The following is a 22,451-nucleotide window of genomic DNA, read 5'->3' as shown; positions in this document are numbered from 1 at the left end:
TTTTTTTCTTTATCTGATACTAATAATGATTTGTAGCAAAGATTTTTGCTTGCTTGTTTGTATTGGGTTGGCCAAAAAGTCTATTTAGTTTTTCTGTAAAATAAAAGACACATTTTTTTCATTTTAACCAATAACTTTATTGATTTGGATACTTTGAGTATGTCAGCTATCTTCTGCTATTGGCTTCTAGTGGGTAGAGGCCAAGGTGCTGCTCAACATCTTCCAATGCATGAAAGTCCCACAGCAAAGAATTATTTGGTCAAAAGGTCAATAGTACCAAGAAACTTTGAAAACCACTTTTGACATGTTCAATCAGTCACAGCACCTTCTCCTTACACTGTACAAATCTTTTCTTGCATTTTAATTATGTTTTTACCTTTTTGAAATAATAAAGCATAATAGGCCAAAAATATTGTGTATCTTCTTCCATGTTCAATATTAAAATGGCTGCACAAAAATTTACCAATTCTGATTTTTTAAAAATGCATGCTCATATGACAGCTGTCACAATACAATCTAACAAAATTGTTTTATTTTGTTTTTTTAATTTAATTTTAATTTATTTTTTCAAATACATTTGTCTCTGCCTACCCCCCACCACTTTCCCTTGCCCCCTCCCTCCTTCCCTCCCTCAGCTCTTCCCTTTTGGTTTTGTCCATGAGTCCTTGCTATATGTTCCTTGACTTTCCCCTTCCCTTCCTTTTCCCCGCCCCCCCCTTCCCTCTTGTCTCTGTTGATTTCTTTTCCTTTCAGTGTTGCTGGTCTTATTTTCCTTGCATCTTTGGATTGTTGGTTAGGTTCCGCTTATAGGTGAGATTATATGGTATTTGTCTTTCGCCCCCTGGCTTATTTCACTTAGCATAATGCTCTCCAGTTCCATCCATGCTCTCGCGAAGTTTAGTAGTTCTTTTTTTCTTTCTGCTGCGTAGTATTCCATTGTGTATATGTACCATAACTTTTTGATCCAATCATCTGCTGATGGGCATTTAGGTTTCTTCCAACACTTGGCTATTGTAAATTGTGCTGCTATGAACATTGGAGTGCATAGGTTCTTTTGTATTGGCATTTTGGTGTTCTTAGGGTATAGTCCCAGCAGGAGAATCACTGGATCAAAAGGCAGTTCCATTTTCAGCTTACAAAATTGTTTTGAATGAAGTTAAAGACAACTAAGCACTACTAGAGCCTTTGCATGGAAAAACTAAATGAACTTTTTGCCCTACCCAATATATTTAGTTATCATATGTATTTATACAAGATAATCAAATTTCTAACTATATAAACAAAAACAAATAAACAACAAAGAGTCAAAGGTGATACTAACATGTTTTGGTCGAACAATGTGACAATAAGAAAATATTCCAAAATATTAGGTCAAGGAGACTGACAAAGAGATTAGCTGGTTAATGAGTGCATCAAGCTTGAAAGGGCAACAAGATGTCAAGTGAAGAAATTGTACATGTAGTTAGAATAATACAACTCCAAATTACTACTGATACGTAGATACCATTTATTGAAAACTCACCAGCACTCTGTTAATTGCTTTACATCATCAAATTTGAAACAACTTTATGCAGTAGGTACTATCCCAATATTTGAAAGAGAAAAATTGAAGCTCTGGAAGTTTAACTTCAGGCATATCACACAGGCAAAGGGTGAACCAAAGATTTAAATTTCAAGTCTATAAATTGCAAAAACTTTGATCAAAGTCCAAGCTTTAATGCTCCACTGTCCCATTTCAAGGGGGGAAAAAAGCCCTGGATTATTGGTTTAGGTGGAAATGTAAGACTTTTCTAATTTTCTTTGGAGAATATTAAAATTATTTATATGATTTTTCCCTAAATCTTTCTTGAAGCTATATTTTACTTGATGTTTACTTTTTAATTTCTAATTCTCTTATAGAAATTGGAAACTTTACTTATTATGGGATATACACAAAGTGCTTGATGGGTCTGTCCTTAAGGATAATGAGAGACACAATGAAGCTTCTTTAGGAAAGTTAAGTAAGTAATGACAAATTGATAAAGTCAACCATTCACAACCATATCTTTTCATCAGAGAAAAGAAAGTCTTTGCAAGAAAAACTACAATACTTTGAGGCAAGAAAAGACATTAATTAAAACTCAGTTAGTTATCAAGCAGCAAGTGTTGAAAATGTTATTTTGAAAACCAGATATTCTTGCTAGTAGATTTTTTTCTTTGGTCTGATAAAGAAAAATATGGAGCTTAGTTTGGATTTCTTTAAAAATCCTTATCTTTTTCAAGGGAGGAAGAATATCTGTTAAAATTGTACAAATTACTAAGTACAACTGTGTATCCTTCCACTGAGTGTGAGGCCTCCTTCGGTCTGCCAAGATTTCCCCCGCATGGCTAGGGTCACTGATTATGGGTCACACAGCCTGGGGCTCCACTGATTCAGCACCTCAATTGACCAGACGTTGATATCTGCCACCATCCAGCTCTGACGAAGAGAAATAAATAGCTGAGTGCAGTCAGTGAGCCAATGAGTCTATTGCCAACAACATCTCATTTCTTGAGTGGTATCATAGCACATTAAACAGGAGAGGCACCTGAAGGCAGATCCCCAAAACACTCACTAAGACAGAGGCCACTAGACCAGCATTTCCATTGTTGAATGTTGTAATGTCCAATTAACTCTGGCAATTTCTCCAGAGTTGCTATTGTCACGATACCTAGGTGAATAAGCAATTCTACTGGCATGAAGTTCTACCATTCTCCTTGTATTTATAGAGATGACAGAATTGATTGCCTGAGCTCACATGTAAGGTCAACATTCAACAGTCACTCCACAAATATTCAGACATTTGGGATGAAGTCAGGGGAGGAGTAAATTGAAAAGTACTGGTTTCTGTTGGTCTAATGCTTTGCTCAGACTTTGAAACACACTTCTCTCTGGAAGCACAGAATGAAAAATACACCTCCATACAATTAAAAGACAATAGCCAGTGAATCTACAGTATCTAAAAATAAAAAGTTAATTTAAACAGATAATTTTGAGGCCCTTTTTGTTTCAGTAGTTGTTATTGTAGTTTTGGTCATTTGAAGTAGCTAATCAAGACTTTATTTTTCTTTCTGAATTCTTTCCTGCTCATTTGACATTTACTGTTGTTGATATAAATGATGTTTGAACAATAGTACATGCCTGGTCTGGTTTATAGTTATTTATAAGAATTTACAGTACTATAAGAACAGAGAGTAGCCCTATAAAATGATAATTAAAAATAATATGACTGGTTATGAACTGATTACTCATTCCCAATAAGTAAATTTTAATAAGTGCCTATGAATTAGTTAATGACTATAGGTGAAAGGTTTAAAATTAAGAAGAGCACATTTAAAAGGCCCTTTCTGCCCTGGCTGGTGAGGCTCAGTGGATTGAGCACCAGCCTGTGAATCAAAAGATTGCTGGTTTGATACCCAGTCAGAGCGCATGCCTGGGTTGTGGGCCAGGTCCCCAGTTGGGGGCATGTGAGAGGCCAGTTGATCACTGTATCTCTTGCATGTTTCTCTCCATCTCTTTCTCACTCCCTTTCCCTCTCTTTAAAAGTAATAAATTTTTTTTTCAAAAAGCGTCCTATCTTCCTATTAATATAGCACCAGTCATTTCTATTGAGTCTTATTTAGAATAAAATTCCTTGCTTACAGGTCATTTAGGCTACTTTGAGCTTCATGAAACACAACGCAACTCAGAATGGCATAAACAATGAGGATATTTATTGCGATGATTCAGGTACAGGTGCAGGCCTTTTGCAGAGCTGGTTAACTAAACAGCTTAATGATATTGCCAAAGACCCGGCTTTTCTTTCCAGGGATGACCAACTCATCCTGGTTTGCCCAGAACTTTCCTCATTTTAGTGCTTAAAGTTCAAAGACCTGGAAACACCCTTTGTCCCAGACAAACTGGGATGGTTGGTTACCTTATTGCCACTTCCATCCTTAGAGTGTTAGCCTTAGTCCTCAGGCTGTGCTCTGGTGGCTAAACATGATTACATTACTTCTAGATCTCATTCTAATGCATTCAGAGACAGAAAAGGGTTTTTGTCTTTTTGTGCCTCTATATAAGAGCCAATAAACTGTTCTAGAACCTGTCCAACAAATTTTTCCAGTGTCCTATTGGTCAGAAGAGTAGGATATCCCCTTTCCATAACCCCTCATTGGCAAAGGAAATGGGACTGACATGACAGGCTTCACCTAGTCAAGATTCAGCCCCTGAGGGTGGGAAGTCATGTCCCCTAAGCACAGTAGTGAGGACAAGTAAGAAAGATAGAGGGTGCTGACGGACTTGGGTAGTGTCTGTGTAGTAGATGTAGTTGGATTCCTATGGGTCTTGTTTCATAGTTGATGCTTGTCTCCCCTCCCCTGTAGATTCCTTGGGGTGCAGGGATCTCTTCCCCATCTACATTTGAGGATGTCTGGGGTGAGTGAGAACTGAGACTGCCCCAGGTGATTCTGAGGCTCCTTCTCCCCTCTCTGCATTTTGATGAGAAGCCACAGCAATACAAGCTAGACTTTCATGACTCAGACAAATGGTGCCAGTACTTTTAAAGCTTCCACGCTCCAGGAAAATGAGATTCTAGCTTTGCAGACCTGAGATTCTTTATAAATGAAAGCCTGTTTGCTTCCTTACACTGCACCCCTCATATTTTCTTAGTCAGCAACATCATTACCTCCGCCCATATCAAGGAGTTAAAGTGTCACCATTTAACGTGGTCTCAGAGACAGAGCAGCAAAGTGAAGTGGGTGTGAGTGCCACAGGGGTCTTTCACATGGTCTGGTGTTTATCTCATAAGCGACCTTAATATTTGTATCAGGGACAGGTATCAACAAAAGGCTCACAAGTAGACCCACCAATTGAAGTATGAAATAACCCTCAACTGGAGGAAATATTCAGTATTGTCTTCCGGAGCCAACAAGACTCATTTAGAATTCATTTTCTATTTTTTCCCGTATTTTCAATAGTCAAAAATGTTGAATTTAAGCTTCAATGCCTTTGAGCTATAGTGTTGCAAAGATAGACTGAAGTAGCATCTCAGTTAAAGGTGAAAAAAAAATTTTATACCAAACGTGTCAAATATTAAAGTAAGTCATTTTTCTATCTAAACTGGTAGATGTCTTTGTGAGACTTAAAATTGACTGAAGTAACACCTTCAATATTTTCAATGAACTGCAATACAGTGACTCTATTAGGTGCTTTTTCAGAATGTCTATGCTGAAGATTTTTACGGCACTTACCCCCCGTCCACAGAGGACCTTACATACCTCATCAGCCAAATCACATCAATGTCCTTTGCAATTGCAAATATTTGCAAAATATTCTTAAAGTAGGTGGGGACAGAGTTTGCAGCCAGTTTAGAATAATTAAAGAAGCTCCATGTGCAAATGTCAAAATAGAAAAATATTTAGCAGAAAATGGGGCAAAGTGACAATACAAGTGGCCAGATCTCCCTATTATCACTTGCTGTACATCTCACAAGACAGCTGACTCCCCGCTCTGTATGGGTTCCAGCATCCAGTGATTTATTGGGTAATTCAGCATTTGCCAGTATGTCTTGTGCTAATTAAATGCATCGCACTCTATTCAGAAATGTCACAATTGATTTGTCTTCTGCAAGCACTGACTTTATTTCAATCTTCTGAAAAAGATTTTATGAGCCCCAGATAACTTATCCTGGCACATTCATCTCCCGGGGTAACATCTGTGTGTGAGGGCAAGAGGAGAGGAAGCCCTCAGTGAACATTTGATACAAAAACATCTTATTTATCCATTATGTGCCATATATCTGAGAAATAGCATAAGTATAACAAAATTACAAACTGCCCCATTAACCTATAAAAGCATTTAAACGTGACAGAAGTTAACGTAAAATGATATTGACAGATCTTATTGGATGATGTTAAATCAATCAAAAAAGCATGTAATTTGAGAGTGTTATTTATTATGAGGTATTTACTTATTCACAAATTGATTTTGACTGAATTTTAGCTATTAACTAACTTGCATACAAGGGGAAATTGCATAGCATCGTTTCAGACACAGAGAGGAGAAAATGCAGCCAAGCAGAGTTTTTAGGAGACGTTAACACATCTCACACTTGTGTAGGATAACAAAGGTCAAAGACTGACTACCAGCCATTATTTAATTCCAGGTAGGTTTTCCCACCACATTTCACCTGTTGAACCCAGTTATAGCTTCCATGTTCAATGTCTTCATTAAGGATGAGCCACAAGAAAAGTATCTAGCTTAGTCCTGGGAAAATCAAAATTCAGCCCCAAACAGCCACTGCTTATGAATTGGTAATCAGAGGCACAGCAAGAGAAAGCTAGACCATATAAGTCCTATTGAAAAGAGCGATCACTGCACCTACGTGACCGGGAAAAGATTACTTAAAGAGGAGACATTATTCAGCTTCAGCAGGGAAATTTTAGAGGGCATTTTTCCGGAAATTAGTAACTCACTAGCTTGTATTATTTCACTTTTCTCCTTGTTTATATTAACATTTGGGTTTGGGTGCAAAAATGCACAAATGAATAGTAATAATAACTTGCAGAACCCATTTGGTCTTTTGGTAAAGATATACTTTTCTGCTGGAACTAAATGTAAGGCTACTCATAAGGACACAGCTCTTTATAAAGTTCAAGTAGGTGTTGTATTGAAATGGCCATTGCCTGTTAGCTGCTATCTATTTTAGGGAAAGTCATGTCTATGTAATACTAATTAATTTATTCAGAGGTCCCTAGAATCAGCTACTTCATCCTGCTTCTAAAACAGTGCAATCAAATATTTTTTAAAGTCACTCCATAGAATGTGGTTTGTGAATAGCTAAAGTTATTCTGAAAATGACTATAGAAAGTTCTTTAGCACAAAACACAAAAGGACTATGCAAGGTAACAGTTTATCACCTAATTTCTTATGCCTTTAAACTTTAAGATTCATGATTTTTTTTCCCATTGACTAGAATAGGAAACTGAGATGCAGATGTATTAAGTGTCCTTACCGACAAGTACACAAAGAGATGCACAATGGGAGAACTGAAATTCAAAACCAGACTTCTGTCTCCAAATTCCTTCTCTTTCTATCAGAGCACAGTTGACACCATGTGGTAGGGCACCAGGTAAAGAAAGTGAAAACATTCTCAGGAAAAATGGATTAACCCAGTTTTAAATTGTTTGGTTTAATAATGTATCTTCTTTTTTATTTAATACACTTTTTATTTTAGAACAGCCTTAAATTTACAGAATTATTATGAAAGAGTTTCTGTATACCTTGCACTCAGGTTTACCTACCTATTGTCAATATCTTACATTAGTATGGTACATTTGTCACAATTAGTGAACCAATATTAACATATTATTATTAACTAAAGCCTACACTTTATTCAGATTTTCTCATTTTTCTCCCTCACAATGTCCTTGTTCTGTTCTAGGATCCCATTCAGGACACATTTAGTTGTCATGACGACATAGACTCCTTTTGGTTGTGACAGCTTCTCAGACTTCGCTTGTTTATGATGACCCTGAAAGTTCTGGTTAGGACTATTCAGGTATTTTACCAAATTTTGCTCAACTAGAGTTTGTTTGATTTTTTTTTTCATGATGAGATATACTCCAATTAGATAATTTGAGGAGAATGTATTAAGGATTTTTTTTATTAAATAAAAGTATTTAAAAGACATGAACAGATTATTAAAAGAAAAAGAAAAGGGAAACATAAGAGAAAGTGCAGTTACCCAGAGGATTATCACCTTAAGACCAAAGGGACAAGAAGGGAATGGTTATCTAGATGTAGAAGAGAATTCTCTGGACAGGTTTGCCTTGCTAGGACTTTAAAGAGGGATGCCTCCGGCTAGGAACAACCTGCAGGAAGTGGTAAGGTAAGGGCAACAAAGACCCAGACTCACCCTTTTCCTTTCCTCCTGTCTTCGCTAGGGTTCCCCTTTGCTGAGCCCAGCTGGAAGCCAGAAGGTAAGGATGTTCAGTGATAGTTTGTACAAATCAGCCTCTTGGGTACAAAGCAGAGTGGAGAAGACTGAAGCATGAATGAGGACAGGCAAGTGGAATGTACATATAGCATGACTTCCAGGTCTCCCAAATCCTTCCCACTGTCCTCCAATTTTTATTTGGTAGGGCAACAGTGGGCCAAGAAATCTAAATTTTTAAAAGCTATACAGGTGATTTTGATAACCAGTAAGTACTTGGATCATTGCACAAAACTACCTCTCTGCACTAATCATCAACACATAAAATTTATAATATGGACACACAGACACTAATTTCATGAGATTTCACCCTTAATTATACTTACTTCTTAATACTTATTTGTATGTTCCATTTACCTAAGGATGTAAAAAGGCAATGACTATTTGCAATGCATGTTTTCTAAAAGTCTGAGTGAGCCAATACACAGGCGAAAAAGAAGTTGCTTCAGGGACTATTAGAAAATTAAAGTATTATGTCCTGGCTGGTGTGGCTCAGTGGATTGAGTGCTGGCCTGCGAATCAAAGGGTTCCCAGTTCAATTCCAAGTCAGGGCACATGCTTGGGTTGCGGGCCAGGTCCCCAGTAGGGGGTACATGAGAGACAACCACATGTTGCCGTTCCTCTCTTTTTCTTTCTCCCTCTCCCTCTTTCTAAAAATAAATAAATAAATAAAATCTTTTTTTTTTAAAAGAAAATTAAAAGTATTGCAACTGGGATACCTGGAAAAGTGGAATGAGGCTCCTTCCTCTGTGGGAATTAAGGAGCTTAGCTCTTTATCATTGAAACTTCCTGGAGAATGGCCCTAAAGTTCACAAGAAGCAAAAGAAGTCAGCAGTGTCAAGCTACTCAGCTGTTCAAGAGATAAGACGATAGAGTCATCAGATAGGGGCAGGGGCATCTTCTCTTAAGGAAGCAGATGTTGGGTTTAAAGGATTAATTTTGCTCAGGGCCATCCTTTAACATTTCTTGCAAGGGAAACAAGGGAGTGTCCAGTAATAACTAGGAGGCATCAAATCACTTCCCAGAGTTGTTCCAGAGCTCCCTCCATCCCTAGCCCTTTCCGGAATGAGGAAAGCAAAGAAGAGAAGGCCAAGTGCTTTCAGGTGCTAAGCGGAAAAGTTCAAGATATTTCCCTAAAGGCAAGCCACATGACCTGCCTTAGGACTCTCCACATTAATTTTACTGACAACATAGAGTAAGTAGTAAGATGAGAAAAATTCAGCAGATCTCACAATCAGCACAGACGCAGTCACATTTTCACAGATGTACTTTTTCTATAATACCAAAAGCCCTGTTTTTACTTTTAAAGTGCTCAAAAGGAAAAAAAAATAGAACTGAAATTATAATATGAATTTTGTAAAGAATGCACTTTGAATGTATTTTTATCTTGAATTCGCATAGTAACATTATGATTCGCATATCTCATATGAGAAGACAGTTACGCATCTGTAGCCTCAAAGATTCCTTTTTTCATTTAAATACCACGGTAGGTAAGAGCATCACATTTTTGTAAAGGAATAGTACATAAATATGTCCATTCCCAAAATGACACAAAATGTAAGCACCGTTTTAGGCAAAATGACATGTTTTAAACATTTCTAGCTTTTCCTACAATATGACATCAATTCCCCTTTTTCTTTTTTAGAATAGTGGGTATTATTAATTCTACCCTCTGACTCCTTTTTGTTCCCTAGATCAGTATTTGATGCAGACTACTAACAAAGGTTCTGTTTCTGTAGACAAGAGTTTCCAGCTAAAGAGGGCAGCTACAAAAATTTCTAAAGATCAAGTAATATGAATGTGGAAGCACAATTAACTGACAAAGAGAGATGCATGAGTCAGCTTCTATGAGGTCAGTATAGAGAAAGCAATGTCTGTCATGTGGCCATTAAGAACTTCTCTATAGCCATCTCTAGAACTCAGCAGGGAAATAAAGTAATTGTTTTCCTGTGGATGTACCACTTTGCCCTTAACCTTTGAGGTATTAGGGGTTAACATGACAAATACAGACATGAAGTATTATATTTGTCTAATATTTACACATTAACAATCAGGCTAAAACTATGAAATATGTTCTTCCACCTTAACAAACATTATTTTCAAATAATAAAATGGAAAAATGTAGGTAAAACTATGGCTTCTATAACACTAAAAATCAGTAAAACAGTAAAAGACTAAATTTAATTATTTTTGTATGTGTCAGGATATTTTGATGATGCACCAGTGAGTAGTAAGATAAAGACATATATCTCAAAAATAGAAGTAATTCCAGAAAGTTTTCTTATTTTTTCTTTCTACAAAGTCTATAATTATGTTGTTATAATGAAGATATGTATATAGTTTTTGTTCAAATATCAGTAATCATCTTAAGTTTTATTTACTGTAGTGATTGTAAGTGACATTTAAATATATTTTCATCCAAAATTTAAATTAGTATAAATGTATATAATTTAAAGCCACTTTTCATATGCTTTTTAAAAGATATTCTCTTCCATAATATTAACTAAAATAAAGGGAAAATACTAATTACATTGACTGTATAGCAAAATTTTTAATTTCATCAATTTAACTAAAATTTTTAAGCAAAATTACTTAAACATTTTTTGATAATTCAATGAAATCTCATTAAATATATTAAAAATGAAACTATTCATAATCCAGGGTTCAATGATCATTTAATTGTCATCATAAAGAATTGATACCATGCCTCACATACCTAGACCTACATATCAGCAAATTTAAGAGTGGGAGGAACTATCTAGTGTTGTCCCTCTGCCAGCACCAGCAAAAAACTGCGAATATTTAAAAACCTCGTGAGTAGCTCCAAAATCATGGATTGGAAAAGGACAGAAAGTTGAAAACTGGACTGTAGGTACTACTGGAAATTATACTTGTTATTCAAGAAACTATTGTATTCATGGAATCTTAGAGAAAAGATTTGGTAATTTAATTAGCCTTCTCCTCGATTAAGGGCTTCCACTATTCAAAGTGAACCCCATGTCCCAGCTTTTTCTCCAGCCCAGCACTGCACAGCCCACTCCAAAGCTGCAAACCCACAAACCTCCAGGGTATGCAATACAATGGCTTTTGTTTCCAGATGAAAAATTAGGAAATGTGGACAAATTTTTCCTCGGGTGTTAGCCACAATGACAAGTGTTTAGGATTTTATGGATTTAGCCTTGTTAAGATTGAGCACAAGCATTTGTCTGTGGTAGGTATCTGCAATTATATGGGGTATCCTAAAGTTCAGGGATGTGATTTAGACTAAACAACCCCACCCTTCTACCTACCCCACCACCACCATCACCACAAAAGTTTAAATTGAGGTGTTTGATAAAATTCACAACCTCTTTTTGTATGAGTACATCAGCGATTGGATAAACATGGAGAACTGAGTGAAGGGTAACACAGTAGGAATGGTGGGATTTGGGACAAATTACAAAGGGCATGCCTTCCTAAAGGCTTTACAAGTAAAAAGTGATTTGTCAACACTTTAGAATCAATCCTGAGTGTTCTTACCACACATACACAAATGGTAACTATGTGAGGTGATGGATGTGTAATGTACTTGATTGTGGTATGCATTTATTAAATCAACACATTGTATACCTTGTTAAAAAATCACATTGTACAACCTAAGTATATATAATTTTGTCAATCATATCTTAGCATGGCCAGAAAAATAAATTTCTAGGACAAATTGTACTGTTGGCAGCAGGCTTGAGACCACTGCAAGACCCATCCAATGAGATTGTCACAAAATTTTACAAAATAATTTGTTCTAAAATAACAAATATAAATGCTACAGATATAATGCTTATAGGTGCTTCTCAACTCCCAATCTCAGTTGAAAAACACAATTCAGTGAAATTCCAAAGCTTGCATTATGACTGCAGTGTTTTCTTGTCAAATTCAACAGGTCTCCAGTAAAAACAAAAACAAAAACAAAACACACACACACACACACACACACACACACACACACACTTCAATATCAATTTCTGCTTATTTTCGCCTGCTTGTATTTCCAGACATGGGGGCAATGCCTATGCTGATTTACTCTAAATTTTTTTAATTCGAAGCTAACCCAGGTTGAACTTAGTTTAAATATCACATAGAGTCAATGGAAACAGTGCTTCCTATATACCTCAGGACTGAGTCATGTTTCTGACTCTTTCTTGAGTTGTGTCCTTGACTCCTAATGAGCTTTCTAAACAAACCAGAAGGCTTTTATCTAAACCTCAACAAAGTGTAGAGTGAATAATAACCCCCCAAAATGAAATATTAGTAATGTTATATGCCAAGCATACTGCTAAACACTCTACTCATTTATTCCTCAGAAGCACACTGTAAAACTGTGAAGTATCATTATCACCTTTATTGTACAAGTTAGAAGGACAGGACAGTGTTAACTTACCTGTCCAAGGTAACACAGCTAATGTGGTTTAACCAAGACTCAAAACTATGTCTGCTAGATTTCAGAGCTCATTCTCATCTTTTCTTTTTGCCTGGTAGTCTACCTGGTGCTTCCAATTTTCTACTGAATAGGCTCTCCTCCCTTAACTTCATCTCTATTTCAATTCTGCCCATTCAAGTTATTCTTTTTTGTAAATTTTAATTTGAGTACAATATTTAAGCCTATTTATTAAAACCAATATGGCTTCATCTCTGATATAGATTGTTTTTAAAAAAGGATGATAAACTCTTTTCCACATCCTAACATTTTAAACATTTTTCAAGAGAAATTACCAAGGAATTTAAACAGAGAAATAAACATATTTCTCTGCAGAAAAGAGTTCATAATAATAGTTTGTATCTCTTAAGAAGATCAAGGAATGACTTGGAAGATTAATGGAATTAACTTTAAAAAGTGGTGAAATTTTCATAAGGTGAAGATTCTCATCATAAAGCATAAAGCAAACTTTAATGTGATTTAATGAATTTTTAGAGGTGAAACTTGAGGGCTATCTTGAAGCTACTCTTAGTCCAAAGAATCTTTTGATAAAGAAAAATAAAGGTGCATTTAAAAAATAAAACTGACTAAGGAACAAAGATCCAGGACTACAAAAAAAACTATTTTTTAACCACATTTCTGACCCATTTTTGCCCTGCCCATGACACTCTGCAACTTGACTCAATCAAAGTTTTAACCCAGACCAAACAGTTGACCTTTACTTGAAAAGGAAATAATAATGTACACAAGTTGGTGATTCAGAAATGACTCATTGGTGACCACTGTCCATGAGAACTGTCCCATATGGATGGACACCTGCTTCATGATTAACTTCTGCTATGGGCTCAGTTGACTTGGAAACTGAGCAATTGATTAATGACTGAAGAATGTTTTTTTTCTTCCTCTGCTACTTACAGTGTCTGCACCAAGAGAGAATGCTATGGCAACCAGAATATAAAGAAGTGATGGAAGGATGTTGCAGGGTCATGACAAAAGCATTTTTCAGGAAGTACTGAAGCTATAAAAAATAAATATGAAACATAAATTAAGTCAGAAAAAAACAGAAAATGAAAGAAGAAGAAAAATTCAAGAAACCTGGACCTTTAGGAGAAAGAATAAAACTTTACAGACATTAGCCCTGGTGGTGTGACTCAGTGGATTGAGTGCAAACAGAGAGGTCGCCAGATGAATTCCCAGTTGGGGTATGTGCCTGGATTGCGAGCCAGTTTCCTTGTTGGGGGCATGCGAAAGACAACCAATGTTTCTCTTGCCCGTTGATATTTCTCTCCCTTTTTCCCTCCCTTCTCCCTCCCTAAAAATAAACAAACAAAATATTTTTAAAAATATTTACAGACATTAAATGAGAGAAATTTGTAGATAACACAGAAGCAGTAATAGCAACAGAGTCCACTATTTAAAGAATGTCTTAAGGCCATCAAATAAAATTAGGTAATTTTTCAATCACATTTGAGCAGGTATAATTTGCTTACCAAATGTCATAAATCATCACCATCATCTTCCAGAAGCATCTAGTAAATGTCAATCGTGCATGACTGGGGAGGTTCTGTTTACTTTATCTTTTTTTTTTTTTACAAGAAAGTTGTATATTCTTAGTTTTTACCAAGCACCTCACTTTGGTACACATAAGTGCATAATAGTTTGCTAGTTGTTTTGTTAGGCTGACAAACGTTATTATGTATAGGTATATTGTATGTGAAAAAATGATCAAACATGGTCCAGAATATGTCACTGAGTAACTATTCAGATGAATGTATCACAGAAAGTAACCACTGAGTTCAACATGCTCACCTGAGAGGAAATGGTGAGCTTTATTCCCATCTCTGGGATGAGGGGAGGAGGAAATTGAAGAGCATTTCTAGTACTGGGTGAGTAAGAAACAGTTCAGTGTCTTGGGAAGAAGAGGACCCTAGGCGGGATCTCAACGGCCAGTTTAAGAAGGTGTGAATGCCTGACACTTTTATATGTGTCAGAGATAAGTGGAAGCCATGGCTGAGGTACAGGAAGGTATCAGGGAAGATGGAGGTAAAATGACTACAAAAGTCCACATTGGGGGTAGGGCTTTGGCTCTGTGGGTTAGAATATTCCAGAATGTGGTACTCTTTTTTTCCTGACAATCTTATTTTGGGGGGGGGCATGGAAAGCCAAATGGGAAAAAAGCATTTAAACACAAGAATCAGCAGAGTTGGAATTGTGTATTACTAGCCTAATCCATGTTGAAGTTGGAAATCTCAACAGAAAAAAATAGCAATCAAGGCAAATGCAATCCTATAGCCATTATGTGCACCTGATTTAAGGCAAAAAAACAAAAAACAAAAACCAAAAACAACAGAAAAACAAAAACAAACTTAATATCAGTCTTACTCCTTTCTCTAATTGGAGCCCCGCCCTGGAACAGTCTGAGAGGACCAGATTCTTGACTTGTGCAGGAAAGAATTCAAGGATGAGTCCAGGTGAAAGTAAAGGTAAGTTTATTGAAGCTGAGGAAAGTGAGGGAAAGGAAGTGCCCTTGGAGACAGGATTGGGGGTAAGCCCGAGACAAGCCACCACTGTCAGCTGTTCCCCTGGTTGCAAGTCTTGTTGGAACCCCTACAGCTTAGGATAGAGGAAGCAGACGTACGTGTCTGAGAAAGGGGCATTGGTGTGCTCAAAGACCAGTGCACACTGATGTTCTTTGTCCTGAGAGTTTTTATCTATTTTCTATGGGTGGGGTTTTTAGGGGTGGTCTCAGGGGAGGGTCTTAAAGGAATATTAACTAGATTTCCAAGAAAGGGGTGGAGACCTCTCAGAAGAGCTCTGTCAGCCATCTTATGACCTTTTGTGGATTTTCTGCTTCCAGTCATGGTACATGGGGTGTGTTAATGTATTAAAATAAGTGTATAATGGAGCTTGGGGTCATTCTCTGGCCAGTTTCACCTCCATCTTGAACTAGTTTGATTCAAACTAGATTTTGTTGTCTACCTCCCCGACTATGGTGATTTAAATCATCTGCTCTTTGGCAACTTTGGTTAGGGAGGGTAGGCTCTTGTGATTTATTAACTAGCGGTTGGTTGCTCAGCCATTCTGGCCATCCAAACACTCTTCTGTTTCAGTTTCCTCATTCCACTTGCCAGGGAATTTTTCCCAGTTCCTTATAAACTTGCTTCAGGATGACCATTCAAGGCAAGTCACTGATGACTTTTCCTTCAGAGTCTATAGATAGCACATAGAACAGCATGCACCAAATGGTAGAGAAAGTAATCAATTCATCAAGCCTATGACCCCACCTAAACTCTTATTAACAGCATAAGTATTCGCCCCGAAATCAGTGTTTGAAGACTGCCGTAGGAGCTCACGGAGGGCTGTGGAGCTCAAACCCATGGTGGATTTTCTGGTATCAGAACACAGTTGATTTGGTAATGTTTGAAAGGATAGGGGTGAGGTTTCTAAGGTCCAGAACAGTGTTCCTGAATAGTGAGTTCTCTATGGCAGGAGCTCAGCCAGAACTGAGCAGGGAGGCAATGCGATCTCCAGCCGGGCTGATGTCTAGTAATTGGTCTCAAAGAAGCAACAATTACTTTTCAGGTGTCCTGTCAATGAAGACCTAAATACACACCGTACTAAAAAAATGTCCCAACTATTTGTTATCTGCAAATCCATTACTTGCAAATAGCCTATAGCTTTTGGACCTAAAACACTGAGATTTACCTCCTTCTTGTTAAATACCTTAAAAGAGAGGAAAAGGACAATGGAGCAGAACACGACTAATCCATCAGTCAGGTTGCTTCTGTGACTATTTCTGAAGACCCTTTGTCCCCTCTCAGTCAGCATTAACTATACAGTCCAATTAAACCTAGCGCTGGCCGTCCACAGGGATTCCTTTCATACAAAAATGCAATTCTCTCCAAGGTTCTCGGCATTACCTAATGGCCTGCATAGAGTCAGTTTGATGGTCTCTGGCTGGTTCCTGGGGGACAAATTGATCACCACGGCAATAATCAGAGCCTCTCACCCTATAGAGGGGCAAGGTAAAATTCACAGCACCATGGAGGAAGCTTATCTGATTATCTCCAAAGGGCTGCCTCCTTGGAGCAGGCTGTGATTGCCATTAGGCTGTACACACACACACACACACACACACACACACACACACACACACACACACACACACACAGTCCCTGTGCCAGAACATGGAAGGAGGCATATGGTTGGAAACCGAGAGGGGAAAACATGCCAACTTCTGACTTGGGCCAGCTGTCCCTGCTCAGGCGGCCCGGGTCAGTGCTCCACAGATAAGACCTGCTCAGCCCGAGGAAACGGTACTGATGATCCCTGCAGAGCTACAACTGCATTGAAATCAGTAAAGCACTTGGCTAGCAATACAGTAGGATGCAAATCCAAGAAATGTGAACCTTTGAAATTGTTAGAAAAAGTGATGTGAGTCTCACTGAAATGCTACTATAATTACAAATTGTTATCTTTTGTGAGAGTTTACAATACTTTCACACAGACTATGACTACTAAAGGATGAACTATATCCATGTAACTATTTTTCTGCTATATTTCCCAAAAACAGATTTGTAACTTTAGTTTGAGACATCCTAAAAAAGAATAATTAGAATATGGATGAGGGAGAAATAGAGAAGAAAAGACACACCTGCATTACATAATGTCTATATTGTAACTTAAATGCCCAGTGGGCCAAACAAGACCAAAAATCTACTTTCCTACTCTTGTGTGAAGCTGGCCTGTTTACACTGCACAAAGTTGGGATCAAATTTTTCCAGGAGGAAGTTAATGTTTGCATTCTCATATTACCTATTGTTTTTCTTTATTACTCTGTGCCTTCAGAGGCCTTCAAACCGTGCATTCCTTCCCTTTAGTGTTGAGAGTGATGTAGGGAGAGTTCTCTATACATTCCAGGGAGAGAAATATTTCCTGAGGCCTCATGGGAAGTTCCCACACTTGCGAGGTCGGAGGCTGACATGCATTCCCATGCAATAGCAGTCCGACTGCTTCTTGCGGGGCTACACGCAGTGGGTTCTGGGTAGAGGTGATGCCTCACAGGACTTTAATGAGCTTGCTGAAACTCGCACTGAACCCAAACACAGAATGATTTCACACTTAGAAGCTGGACTGTCTGTTCTCTTACTATTCTGTCACTTTTTTTTTTGCACTGGATATTAAGAGGTCCGGTCCTTTCAACTCTTTAAGCTAACCCCTTAAATAGGCTACAGTTAAAAAATTACGATGGTGCTATACCACATAGGATAAACTATAGTTTGTATCTGTGAAAATAAAACTCTTGGTTTATTTTTCTTTTTTAGAAAGCCACTATTCTGAGTGAATTTGTGTTCAAATAAATGTGGATTTGACATGGTATTTTGCAGAAATTCTCTTTATTTTAAATTTCTGCTTCTTAAAATAAGTAGCAGCCTCTTCTTTGATGTGATACTAATAGAGATTTGTCCCATTTACTTAATCTCTGATTTTCAGTTTCCTCAATCGTTGAAGAAACTGAGATTTGTGCCTCTACACCATGGTTTGCTGTGAGGATTACGTGACAGGCATGTCACAGCTTCTCAAAAAATGTGAGTTACCTATCTCTTCTGTTCACTAACAATCTTTCTGTCAAGACTTTCTGTTAAATATTCTTAAATAATATGATTCTATTTTAGTTCTATTTGCTATTTCATAAAAATAAAATGCAAAAAATGTAGTTTTTAAATCCTTGGACTCAAAATTTAGTGAGTCTTTGGGAAACTGGTTAGAGGGACAAAGGCAGAAAACAAATGCCTATGAATCTCATCAGTGATATCTCTTCCAAGTCAACTAACTGTCCTTTCTCACTTCAAATTTCTTCGTTGTTCCTTGTCCTCAATTCAGGGTACAGAAGGACACTCTAAAACAAGAGGCCACCAAAACCAAGAGCAGCTGGGACCCATGAGTGCATTTTATTTGAAGAGATCCATTGTGACTTGGGGAAGTGTAACCACTGGAGTGGGCAGACCTAGGTTCAAATCCCATTCTACCCTATTTGTTTGTGTGATCCCCAGCAAGGTGTCCAAACTTCCTAAATCTCAGTTTTTTCAACTGTGCCACAGGTCATGGGAACTTATCTGTTAGCATTATTGAAGACCCAGGTGAATTCTCAGTGGAGCTTATGAAGCTTAATTAACTCCGGGACTGCTCACTTGCCTGGGCCTCTTCAGAGCCCTGTATTTGTGCTGTGTATTCCTTTTCTGAAACAGAGCTTCCAAACTTATACAAAGTTTATACCATCCTAAAGTATGCCACACCAAACCCTGCTGAGGTGCCTGATCCAACCGCTAGCAACCCATCGGGTTTCAACCTTGATATCCAATGTGTAACTATATTTGGATATATTAAGAAGTTAGGCTGCGAATGAATTTCAAGATAGGACAACATAAATGTTGAGAAAGAAATGTAAAAGTCAAGAGCAATGATGCCATCTGCAAGGATCCCAGGAGGAGACCTCATCATGGAGAGAGTGGAGAGCTAAGGAATAAGAGCCATGACTGGTGCTCTCCATGGATTCAGTGGGACACTATTTGTCCACATGTATTCTGTCATCCATCCCAACCAAACCACCTAAAGCACCTCGAGGAAAACACAAACTCTTCCCATGCCCTAGCCTACCACATTAGGACCTCTGGAGGTGGGGTCCAGGGTTCCGGACAAGCTACTCACCCAGATGATTCTGAATTCCAGTTAGTTGAAGATCCCATGCTTACACATTGAACCCAAAATAAGCAACTGATTCCATACAGGGTGGGGCAAAAGTAGGTCTACAGTTGTTTGTATGGAAAATAATATAATAATTAATAAATAATATAAGAATAAACTCTGTATGTCACATACTCAAAACTGTAAACCTACCTTTGCCCCACCCTCTATATGTTCCTGCCTGGCTCAGAAGATGACCAATTTTCTACTGACAGTATAACTCCTCTCTTCCCAGTAAAAGGCGAATGTCTGGTTTGTCCTTTCTCTGTCTTGACACGTCTTCTACAATTGTAGATAAAGAGCATGCCAGTCAGACATGTATCACAATTTCAGCAAGATCAGGCATTTCTTTAACATACTGTGGATGAAATGGTTTAATGTTAGCTGAAATGTGGAGCTACTGAACAGAAGGAAACAGTTCTTCTGAAGCAAGTGGATTACCAGTCACGAAAATCTAACCCACGGTTTGTAGGGCAAAGTCAAAATGCTTGCTCTCTGATTCTGACACCTTCAATCTTGTTGTCAATAATTAGACAAGACCTAGGAAACATGCTTACAAGTATGCGGACAATGCAAACTATGGAAGGAATAAATGTCCAGAAAAGGGTAATGATCAAGCTACAAAGGAATTCCAGCAGGCTGGGATGAGAACAAAAACAAGTAAGTTCTTGGAAATGGTAGAAACTAGGGCTGTTTCAGGATGGTATCAGGGATACAGCTTTTGTTTGAGGCAGTGGTAAAATACTGTTCATACTGTTACTGCTACTCTTACACAGGTATATTTTTTTCATTTCTTAGAAGAGAATAGCTCTATTCTGTGATGGTCAAACTATACGTTTTGGAATATTCATTTCTGAGCTTGACATTTTAAGAGACAACTCCTCAAATCACCATGCAGCCAAAAGGGGACTGCTAAGGCAGTGAGGAGGCTAGGAACTAATGTCTATTCCCTGTGATAACTTGAGGGAAAGAAATACATGTCTTTCTTCAAAGAATGAATTGTCCATAGAAATACTGCTGCTAGAAAAAAACATGAGAATGTAATAGTTGTAAGAAGGTATATTAAGTTAACTATTAAAAAAACACAAAACAATAGAACAGCTAAATCTTCCAAAATGCAATGGAAAAATTCATATGGAAGTGAGCTCACCATTCTGAAGGTAATCAAGCACATACTAAATGATGGCCCAGCCAGAATTGTTACAGAATGAATTCTTTCTACTGATATTATTTGCAGAGGGCAGTGGATACATCTGAGGAGCTTTGAACTCCATAGAAAGTTTTCTATGATTTGTTTTATCTTAGCTAGCTCTGGGTTTTGGCAGCAAATTGAATAGGAACCATGAGCAGAAGGCAACTAGGAGGGAAAAGAGAGAAAAAAAAACCCAGAAGGAGAATATAGACATTCAGTAAATGTGTATAGAGCCCTTGGTAAGTACTAGATCCTATTCTAGGCACTGGGGATACATTAAGAAAACAAATCCAATCCCTCCCCTCATAGAGATTCTATTCTATTAAGAGGCAATGACGGCAGGTGGTTTGTTAATTTCCTCCTGCTATGAGAATGCAGAATAAGGTAAAGAAGATATGGAAAGTAAAAGGGTATCATAATTGTGCCAATGAGGACTTCTTTGAATGAATATTTTTCAGTCTAAATAAATCCCAAATTGCATATTAATGAAATTTATCCCATATTAAGATTTCCCTGGATTTTCCAAAGCACTGCAGTCTAATAATCCTTTAGAGAGGACACATTTTCTGGCCACCTGCCCTTTTTGAACATTCCCAAATGACTATTTGACTCTATCAATATTGATTTCCTTATAGGAGGTCACCACCTACCAGATGTTACATCCATCACTGCAAACAAGTTCCCCTTGATATATTGATTATTTCATTTTTCTTGTCTTTTGGCCTGAACCTCCTTTCTAATTAACGTATTCTTGGTTCTATCAGTGTGTACACCTTTGATGTTCCCAAGACCATATGGTCTACCTGAATCACATATTCAGCTGCCTAACTCTTGCAGCTGCTGTTTCCTATCTCCTACTAAATGATTTTCTTGAACACTGGCTCTGTTACCTTGCTTTAGGAGAACTTCAAACACTTGCCAGATCCCAGTTGTAGTATTGTTTCAATTTCCTTTTGTATTTTCTAAGGTAGACTGTTCATTGTCCACAGGCACCTTTGGCAGTGAATGGCTCTAGCTCTAAGAAATCTTATATAATCAGATAAGCTCCCTACTTTCTCTCTGCCTTTCTTTCTGGTTTCTGTGCAGTTCTTTTCACCTCCAGAAATCAAGTTGCTGGGCCCTGAAGGTCAACTGCGAGGGCGTTGAGTTAACAACTCCAGCAAGCAAGCCACTCTACATTGATCTCTAGTCCCCTAATACACTCATATTTCTCCCCCTGGAATTAGATGCTCAGCTCTCTGCCAGGGGACCTCTTCCCAGACAGGCCCTGATTTGAACTGTCTAATGGCTCCTCACTAAGCTGTTATAGAAGACTAACAACCCACATAGCTCATGCTATGTACGCCACTCTTGGTGAAGGGCGCTGCATTCTTGCCGACCAATCAAACCAATATCTCAATCATAGAAGATTAATGTCCCTTTGCTTCTATCCTTGAGAGGGAAAAATAGCTAATGTGATTCTCTTTCATAAAGGCTTCTATGCAGTAAGTGGCTGGGATTAAATTATACAATCACGTCATCTATCTGTTCGAAAGCCTGTCACTCTTCTGCTGCATTTGCCAACTTGTCCCTCTAGCAAAGGGACTCAATACAGTGGGGAGTGGAAAGGGAGCATCATGGCGCAGGGTAATATAATTCTAAATACCATCAAGGCCATAAAATGGGACGTAAGTGATAAATAATTTATATTTATCAGAATGACTGACTCCTATTACAAGTTCAGCAATATGATATCCTCCCATGCAGCACAGACATGGATGGGGAAAGAGATCTGAATTTCAATAGTTTGCAGGGGTTGGATTGAATTCCTGTTTGAAGCCCTATGAACCTGGTGTGAACCTCATGACTTTGTTTTCACCAGTCCCTAGAAAAGAGAGTACTAGGATTCTAAGAAGGGAGTAAGCAAGTGGAAAAAGGAATCCAATTCAGCAAGCTAATTTGGAAAAGATAAAATAATGGCAATAAGCAACAGGGCTAAAATGTTATCATTGCTTCCATTCCTTTCTCTGTCCCAACTCCACCAGCATAAAGCAGAGAAATCCCTTCATTCCTTTACTAATTCATTTGT

This window comes from Pteronotus mesoamericanus, unplaced genomic scaffold (assembly GCF_021234165.1).
Source record: "Pteronotus mesoamericanus isolate MK-2021 breed Mesoamerican mustached bat unplaced genomic scaffold, CSHL_Meso_final contig_130, whole genome shotgun sequence".
Classification (NCBI taxonomy): domain Eukaryota; kingdom Metazoa; phylum Chordata; class Mammalia; order Chiroptera; family Mormoopidae; genus Pteronotus; species Pteronotus mesoamericanus.
Note: the sequence above shows the minus strand (reverse complement) of the source record.